Raw genomic sequence first — 10,185 nt, 5'->3', positions numbered from 1 at the left:
GAACTGGTTGAGCTAGTGTGTGCTCCCAAGATTACCACTGCACAGGTTGCATATCTCAATGTCTTAATACCAGAATATCTGGAAACAAGAAAGGAGCTGTTTCCTGGTGAAAATTTGAAACCAAAACATCATTACATGCTTCACTATATGTCACTCATTTTAAGTCTTGGACCTGTCACGATCCACACTCAAGGAGACAGGGGTAGATCCAAAATGCAGTATTTATTGTTTAGGATAATCCAATATCGTAATCATCCAGGCAGGGGTCAAATCCAAGTAAGCAATCCAAAACGAGAAACACAAAAGGAACAGGCAAGAAACTATGGAAGCTTGTTTCCACCACAGAATAAAACATTTTAAAAGATAATTGCGACTTTTTATCTCACAATTGCGAGTTAACATCTCGCAATTCTGACTTTATTTCTCAGAATTGCGAGATATAAAGTCAGAATTGCATGAAATAAAGTCGCAATTGCGTGTTATAAAGTCAGAATTGCGAGATATAAAGTCAGAATTGCGTGATATAAAGTCGCAATTGCGTGTTATAAAGTCAGAATTGCGAGATATAAAGTCAGAATTGCGAGATATAAAGTCAGAATTGCATGAAATAAAGTCGCAATTGCGTGTTATAAAGTCAGAATTGCGTCTTATAAAGTCAGAATTGCGTCTTATAAAGTCAGAATTCTGACTTTTTTTCTCGCAATTCTGACTTAACACACAATTGCGAGTTTATATCTCGCAATTCTGACATCTTTTCTCAGAATTGTGAGATATAAACTCACAATTGTGAGATATAAAGATATTTTTTTTTACCTCAGAATAGTTTAGGATATCTCACAATTCTGACTTTATAACACGCAATTGCTACTTTATATCATGCAATTCTGACTTTATATCTCCCAATTTCGTGTTATAAAGTCAGAATTGCGTGATATAAAGTCACAATCGCGAGAAAAAAAGTCAGAATTCTGACTTTATAAGACGTAATTCTGACTTTATAACACGCAATTGCGACTTTATTTCACGCAATTCTGACTTTATATCTCACAATTCTGAGAAATAAAGTCAGAATTGCGAGGTGTAAACTCGCAATTGTGAGATAAAAAGTCGCAATTATCTTTTAAAATCTTTTATTCTGTGGCGGAAACAAGCTTCCATAAGAAACAGACATCAGAAGTGGTGTGATATACAACAAGGACTCCGTGACAAACACTGAAACAACCAGGGTATATATACACACACAGAACTAACAATGAAACAGGGAACAGCTGGGAACAATGATGACGGGGAACAGCTGAGTGCAATGAACAGTGATTGGTACAGACAAGGATTGTGGGGAATGCAGTTCATAATGTGGATGACACCGTGGGGAAGAGGACCTCTAGTGGACACCAGGAATACACAAACCAGACACTGTGACAGGACCTTTAATTCGTTTATGGTCATTGAGATTTGAAAGCAAACATTCCTACTTCAAAAGAAGTGTGAGAAGAACACAGAACTTCAAAAATGTATGCAAGACATTGTCACACAACCATCAACTTCTTCAAGCATATCTTGGGCCCTATTTTAATGATCTGAAACGCAAGTGTCAAAGCGCAAAGCGCAAGTAACTTTGTGGGCGGGTCTTGGCGCTGTTGCTATTTTCCCAGCGGGATAAATTTCCCATCTAAAATGGGTTGGTCTGAAGCAGCTTCATTATTCATAGGTGTGGTTTGGGCGTAACGTGAAATAAACCAATCAGAGCGTCATCTCACATTCCCTTTAAGAGCAGGCGCGCTTGTTCTAAAGCGGATTCCTATTATAACGGCGGATTCGCCAGGCGCGCGCCAGGAGCGGTTCACAGCCAAGGAGACCGACGCTCTCGTCAGGGAGGTTGGGGATGGAGAAACCCACCCAAATTAACTTCGGTTAAAAAGGCGTATGATAATTTGGGTAAATGTGTAAGCTAGATGTATGCTTTTATAATAAATTATCTATCTATCTATCTATCTATCTATCTATCTATCTATCGTAATAATGTATGATTTGCAAAAATGAAAACTGCTGCTTCTGTGTAGATGAGAGAATCAAAGTGTATGCGCGTTGTGCACACGCTTCATTGATATGGCCAAGCATGCGCCCTTAAAATAGCATATGAATAACATGCGCAACGCGCCACTGACTTTAAACTATTTTTTCCTGGTTAGTGGCGCAATTGTTTTCTAAACCTGCAAAATAGCATGAAGGAACGTTTGCGCCGAAACACGCCTCCTTTTTTGCGCTGAACCGCCCAGGGAGCGCAAGTTCATTCCCTAGTTTAGCGACGTGCTTCTGTGGAGGGAAAAACGCGCTTTGCGCGGGTGCAAAATAGGAATGATACATGCGTCGCTGTACAAAGTCAATTGCGCTGGGTGCAAGATAGGGCCCCTTCACTCACGGTCATTTTTTTCACCAAAGCTTAAAAGTGTTGACTTGGCCACATACTCTCCTCATTTGTACAGTGATGCTGTGTGCAAAGCTGTTGAGACAAGCTTGCTTAATGAACCAGACGTTGTTTCAACGTGGGTAGAATACAAGGGTACCCTGTACAGGAAAGGAAACTTAATTTGCCTTAAATGTGAAGAGGAGTATTCTATTTTACAGTTTGGACAGATTGAGCTGATTTTCGTGAAAGATGATGAGGTGACTTTCCTTGTGACTCCCCGCCCCTCAGTGTATTTGCATGATTATGGACTTTATGAGATTTTGCCTGCGACAAAGGAATTAATTTGTGTAAATGCTGAGAAATGTCTGGATTATTATCCCTTAAATGAGTACAGTTTTATGGGACTGAAGGTCATTACTTTGAAGCACAGCGTTGTTCATCTGTAAAAATGATAAACTGTCCTCTCCCAACAGAAATGGTTGCATTGTTGACTTTTATTGAGAATGTGTTCCCAAACCCTATAACTTCAAAGCTAGCCATAGAGGGTTTGAACAGCCTAGGTGTGGAGACCATAGATCAGTGGTTCCCAAACCTGTCCTGCCGGCACCCCAACACTGCACATTTTCTTTGTCTCCCTAATCAAACACACCTGATTCAACTCATCAGCTCATTAACCCATGGGTATATGTAAAAACAACCAAATCCCAAGTAAGTTTTCAAATAAATGGTTGTTTTTACATATACACTTGTCAACATTTGTGTCACGGTTTTGGTCTGGTTTTGTTCTTGTCATGTTTGCTTCCTTGTCTGTCATGTGATCCCTTGAAGTCATGTGATCCTGCCATGTGTCTTGTCATGAGTTTATTGTCTGATTGTTTGATCATTGTTCACAGGTGTCCCTTGTCTAGTCATTAGTCTTGTGTGTATTTAAGCTCTCATGTTTGCCATGTGTCGGGGTCTTGTATTGCTGATGTAACCACTAAGTAAGTTCATGTTTCTGAGATTGTTTTCGCCATGCCTTGCCATGTTCTTTTGTTTCTATGTCTGATTCTGATTTTCATTAAACTGCATTTGGGTTCTACATACGCTTGCTTCAGTGGACTTAGTTACATATTGAAGTGGATCAAAAAGTTCATTAAGTTCACAAGAACAGGTATTGGTTTTAAGACAACTATTATGAAAGGTTTGATCCACTTTAAATGTTGACTTGTGTACATGCATACAATTAGATGAACTGGAAAAACAACACCCCAGTCTCTTTCATTCTGTACTTTGTTAGCTGTACTCTTTACTTGTATTACAGTATGTCAATGTGTTTCTTGTTTCTGCAGTATGGTTTTTAATGCAGTTTTTTGTTTATGCCATGTAGATATTGCTTCCACTCTGCAAAACACTGCCAATGATTTGTCTGCTGAATACACTTCTGATGCATCAGGTTCACCTGCTCCTGGATGCTCAATTTCACCATCCAGCTCTTCAAGTGGAAGACGTGAGTAAAACGCTGATACAACATTAAACAATCCACAAACATTTTGAAAGCAAAACACTGAGAATTTGCAATGTGAGTAGGCCCAGCCTTTAGCACACCTGGCAAACAAATTGCAGTTTGTTTGTCCACACGTGCAGTTCACAGAGCGATATATGTATACAAACCCGATTCCAAAAAAGTTGGGACACTGTAGAAATTGTGAGTAAAAAAGGAATGGGATAATTTACAAATCTCATAAACTTGTATTTTATTCACAATAGAATATAGATAACATATCAGATGTTGAAAGTGAGACATTTTGAAATGTCATGCCAACTATTGGCTCATTTTGGATTTCATGAGAGCTACACATTCCAAAAAAGTTTCAGGTTGAGTCCCGACGGGTGACCCGCAAATTTTGCTCAAACGGGTGAAAAATATCCAACTGTGTCGGATACGGGTGCGGGTCGGGTCGGACACGGGGAAAACACGGGTCTAAACACGGGTTTAAAACAATCACATGCAAACGTAAAAATATATGCATATTTTTAGGAACACATCTACAAAAATATTCCTGTATTTCAAGCTGATAAAAAAATTTAAAATCCACATCAGTTTATTTGTGCCCACGCAGCACACCCTCCCAGGATCTATAACGTTACCTAGGCTACTTTCACTTTTAAAAATTCCTCATACCCGCGCGCGATCTGCTTGCAGTTGTCGAGGTGGATGCTGAGGACTTGAAGAAAAGAATAGCTAGTGGAGATTGTAAAGTTGTCGACAATACGCCATCAAAAGTCAAGTCCAGTGTGTGGGAGAAATTTGGAGTTATCTGAAGAAAACAATATTGTGAATGGCTTATTTGCTGCATGTATTTTCGTGTTGGATAGCCGCAAATGTGGAACTTCACCGCCGAGGAAGCACGCAGAAACTGTGGTAACAAAGCGAGCAGTTCTATCGAACAGTATTTTTCGAATTTAACACGGTTGTTCAGTATGTGTGGTGTGCAGGGCGTGTTTGAACCCAAAATTGTCAGATGTAGGCTAGACGATATTGCGTGCCAGATAGTGTTGTAGCCGCGTCTGTTAGGCTACTCAGTGTTGTGGTAACGTTAGCCATGTTATTCATGCAAGTTACCGGCCTTTTGATCGCTTCGGCTGAAGTTGTCCTTGTGTTAATTCTTGTCGTTATAACTTCTGTATGGCAATAAACATTTTTATAATTGTGTCTATAATGTGATTGGCTAAACTGATTTTATTTCTGGTGCGGGTCAGGTGTCGGTTCTATTTTAAGCGGGTCAGGTCGGGTGCTGATTTTAATTAGTGCTGTTGACGGATAACGTGTCGGATGCGGTTTGAAGCACTGCGGGTACGGGCGGGTGCGGATTTACAAAATCAGACCCGTGCAGGACTCTGCCGGAAAGTACTGTGTAATTAAAATGAAAGTACAGTGTAACTTTCGGTAATTACAGTGTATCTGTGGCGATCGGGCTCAGAAACAGGGACACCAAATGAATAAACCAACTACGCCACCCTGGGGGCTTATTACCAGGGAATCGCCCTAAACAAATTAGGAGCATACAAGGCTCACAGGCTTGTATTGGTTGGAGTCAGGCATGAGACATGGGTGAAGGATACAAACAATAAAATCACTTTATTGATTAAAATGATACAAACAATAAAAAAATAAAATAAAAAAAAAAGTCATCAGAAAAAGGATATTCAAAATTGGACACTCCTGGCGACGGAAATTGGGAGCAGCAGCCAAATTACTCCACCCAAGGGGCCTCCCTATTCTCCTTAAAGAAAAAAAACAAAGAAAACCACAAGCACACGTGCACTCACACTGCACTCAGTCAAACACCTCCGGGTGGCACAGCAATCACTCCAAAATACCACCACCAAGATGAGGAGGGCTGCCGCACTTAGTTTCCTTGCCGCCCAGGCCTACAATAAAGAACACACATCAGACTCGTACACCACAAAATAAAGAAAACAAGAAATACACAAAAACAATTGTTTGACCCAAATGCACAATGTTCATCTCAAACCAGTATGATAACAAGCATTCTCATCACAAAAAGGTACATTCCAGATGATCGTCACCTCACAACATTGTTGAATATTACACATTCACCACTTAAATCCAGGGTACTCTTATGAGAACAGTTGGATAACAGGATATCCTAGACAGCATCAGGAAAATACAGACCAGGTGTTTGTTTAACTCGTACCGGGCCACAAAGACCGCACTTGAGCCAAAAAGAAAAGAATTAAACAAAACAAACATTCACATTCACATAATAATAAATAGACAAAAAAAAAGGAAAACTTAAATCAAAACAACAATGAACAGTGATGACTAAGAATAATGAGCATCAAAAGCCACTTTAAATACAGCTCCTTACATTCTGAGTACCCAATATCAAATCCCCGGCAATGAAAACATCCACACCAGTTCTCATGGGATGAAAGAGAAAAGTTAACGTTAATGGTACCGTTGAGGTCGAAGATGTCGCAGTGACGCTAGTCAGTAAGGCTACACAGCAGAGCAGCACGCAGTAAGTTTGTGGTCGCTCAGCAGTCGTGTATCCGTGAAATCAAGCCAAACAGCAGCACGCAGTAAATTTGTGGTCGCTCAGCAGTCGTATATCTGTGAAATCAAGCCAAACAGCAGTTTATGTTGAACCGGACTTCTGATTAAAGCGTCCAGTGAACGACAATGATGACGAAACAACCCACCATAACCTTAAACAGGCATATGAAACACACCTGGATTAAAGCAAAGCAGAAACTCACCAAGCGGACTTGAGTCGGACTGAGGCATTAAATATAAAAGGTTGAAAACATACCTGAACAGCACGTCATTAAAGAACCACAAAACTCATCCGCTTTTCTAGAAGTTCGCACAACAACGAGCGCCGCCGAGTGTACGCCGATTAGTTCCCCTGTCCACTACAACAAAGAAGTGAGTGGTGATGGCGCAGTGGATAAGACACATGCCTTTGGTGTGAGAGACCCGGGTTCGAATCCACTGTGAGACACCAATGTGTCCCTGAGCAAGACACTTAACCCCTAGTTGCTCCAGAGGCGTGCGACCTCTGACATGTATAGCAATTGTAAGTCGCTTTGGATAAAAGCGTCAGCTAAATGAATAAATGTAATGTAAATGTAAGAAGTCCATATCACCCAGTGCCACAGGAATCATTTGCAACAGAGTCATCATCGCTAACCGGCAGCTCTTACCTCTCCAGCTCTTGCACACCGCGCCGGAACAACAACAATGACATGACGTCACGTGTAATGCCCTCACAGGTAACGTACACCAACCGCATTTATAGCCCTCATAACTAGAGCTAAATCACCATCCAGCTGAGTGTTAATAGGCGGAGCTAATGCCTACTGCTACATATCTATAATGTACGTATGTGTAAGTATAGGGGAATAATATCCCAGCAAGCAATAGCCGTCATTTCAACGTCTGGGTTAAATATAGACCCGATATAGTCCGGCTATGTGTAACCCACTTTTAGCCCAAATAACATTTAATCTGGATAAATGTATTTTTTTCCAAAATAACTTGTGAGATGTATGATATTCCATCATGTAAGCAAAGTCAACTGTGATTACTAGTTGTTTGGTTTGCTTTATTTTACATGTTATATGTGTAGGCTGTGCGTAGCCACGATTTAGCTCGTATTCAGAACCGGCTATTGTAGCCCACTTTTAGTCAAAACTGATTAATTGTAGGTTTTTTTTGCCAGGAAGTGCATGAAATGGTTGATATTTCATCACGTTCGCATTGGTAATGATATCTACAAGGTTCAATGTGTCATTTCACGACATGGTCAATCTGTAGTCACGATTTAGCTCCGAATTGGACGGGCTATATGCGGTCTGCTTTAGCCCACCTGGCGAAATCAAAGCAATCTGGTCTACGTACAGCTTGGCTATAGCCCTGATTCAGACCAGCGATATAGTGTAAGAATATTAGTCTTAAAAATGTTTTCGCTCACACAGCTTAATGTTTGCTGTCACACATAAACATAGGCTAACATATAGCCTACACAATCTACGATATGACTGTCTATCATTTCAAATTAAATCAAATGCAATGGCATTTCTCAACCGCTAGATGGCACAATCGTAACACTACTGAGACATGACTACTGGGACTACTGGCATTGCGCGACTAGATCACTTTAGCCAGATCTCGCGATACACATTTCCTCCATTTTCAATTTTATTTTACACGAGGCTGCTGTCAGAGAGCAACGGGTGAGCAACACTCTGAAAACCTTCAAATTTCTACTTCGATCTTGTAAGTATGCGTGTTATTTTTGTTATGTTCATTGTTTAAATTAGTTAGTTGTTATAATGTGTAGAAACCGTGACATTTTAATATTACCATTGCAGAGTACTATTTTTCTCCAACAAGTTAACGTTACCTGCACGTGTTATTGCAATTGTGTGCCCATATCTAAATTCAAGGTGGTAAGCATGAAATTATGAATATTATCATTACTATTTTTTATTATTATTAAAGATACCAATATAGTTTTGTTTTTAGATTAGAGTAAGAAATAATAGTTTTTGATTTAATGCAAATTTTCTAAGTACTTTACATAAAACTTAACAGCAACATAGTGCAACATGAAAAGAAATTATAAAAAAATATTTTTTTTCCTTTCCAATTAATAAAAGGTAGTGTCAAACGGTAAAGTCTTTAAACTTGATTTAAAAGAATTAAAATATGCAGCATACATTCAGTTTTCAGTGAATTTGTTTCAGATATGGTGCATAAAAACTGAATGCTGCTTCTCCATGTTTTGTTTTGACTTTTTTTTTTTAATTTTGACTTATAAATTTGATATAAAAGTAGCTGGCTACCAGTGGCGGCTGCTGGTCTTTCAAAGAGGGGAAGCTCATTTTCGGCCTACATCATAAAAATTATTCATTTATTTATGCGTAAATTCTACGTTCCTTTTCAAGAAAATGCTCTGTGAAAAATGAATGTAATAATATAATAAAGGTAATAATAATATGATAAAGTATAATAATAATGCTACTAATAATAAGATATTTTTTTAAATATTTTTTAATTATTAGGCCTACTACTACTAATAATATAACAAAATATAAGTAATAATATAATAAAGGTATAAATTTATAATTGTGTGAAATTTATTATAAAAATTGGCTAGCAATTTCGACAAGCAAATACCAAGAAATAGGATGCAGCAGTTTGTCTTTGAAAAATCCGCGATGGGACTGAGCTCGAACAGCTTCAACATCAGCGACTTTTTATTGTATGAAATCGCTGTCAATCAAAAGAGACACAGCCTTTCGACAGACCGTCCAATCATCACGCGGAAGCCCGGAGTCCAGGCCAGCCCACTCCCCGTTCACCCCCAGAGAAGCTGAGCTTCCATGGGCGGGACATAATCGCAGCATTTAGCCAATGACCGTCTAGTTTCGAAGCGCTGAAAAAAACTGTTTGAAGCAGCCCCATTGAAGTCAATGGAAGCTGGGCTTCAACAGGGAAATGCACTGTCTGTGACGCTACGGGAATGTATGAGAAGGAAATCGAGTCAGCCGACCTGCTGTATGTAGCTGATTCTGAACGAACTCGTCTTTCAGACGAACGTTTTATAACGCATTTTAGTCAATAAAACGTTAATACTATAACATTCATTTAACATTAATTTTTTTGACATTATAGGGGAAGCCGAGCTTCCCTTGCAGTCTTAAAGAAATCGCCACTGCTGGCTACTGTCCCAAATGACCTGAGAGGTCTGCTCTGGATGGTTTGTAATGCATCAGAAGATTAGAAATTTACTTTGGCCTTAAAATGTTAATTAATTTAATAACCAGCTGTAGTATTTTGATATGAATTCTTTGACAGACAGATGGCCAGTGTAAAAACCTCAGAACTGGAGTGATGTAATCCACTTTATTTGATTTAAAGACCCTGTTTATTGCAAATTATCCAGCAATCAGTCAACAAAGTACAGCAATTGAATATACAGAACACTTGTCACTGACTACCATTAAATGTCTTGTTACCAACATTCTTTAAAATATGTATTTTTTGTGTGTGAACTACCCCTATAGTTATCTTTTTATGTTCATTAGAGTTATACGAGTAAGTGATAAAGAATGATTTATAGGGATAGTTCACTTTGAAATAAAATTTTGGCATGTTTTAGCTTACCTTAAAGGAATCCAAGATGTAGGTATCTTTGTTTCTGAAGTAGTTTCAATTTTGATATTTTTAAGTCAAACTGTTCTTGTCTGTCAGTCAGTCATAT

This window comes from Scardinius erythrophthalmus (genome assembly GCF_964197995.2).
Source record: "Scardinius erythrophthalmus genome assembly, chromosome: 24".
Taxonomy (NCBI): Eukaryota; Metazoa; Chordata; class Actinopteri; order Cypriniformes; family Leuciscidae; genus Scardinius; species Scardinius erythrophthalmus.
This window is presented reverse-complemented; position numbering follows the sequence as displayed.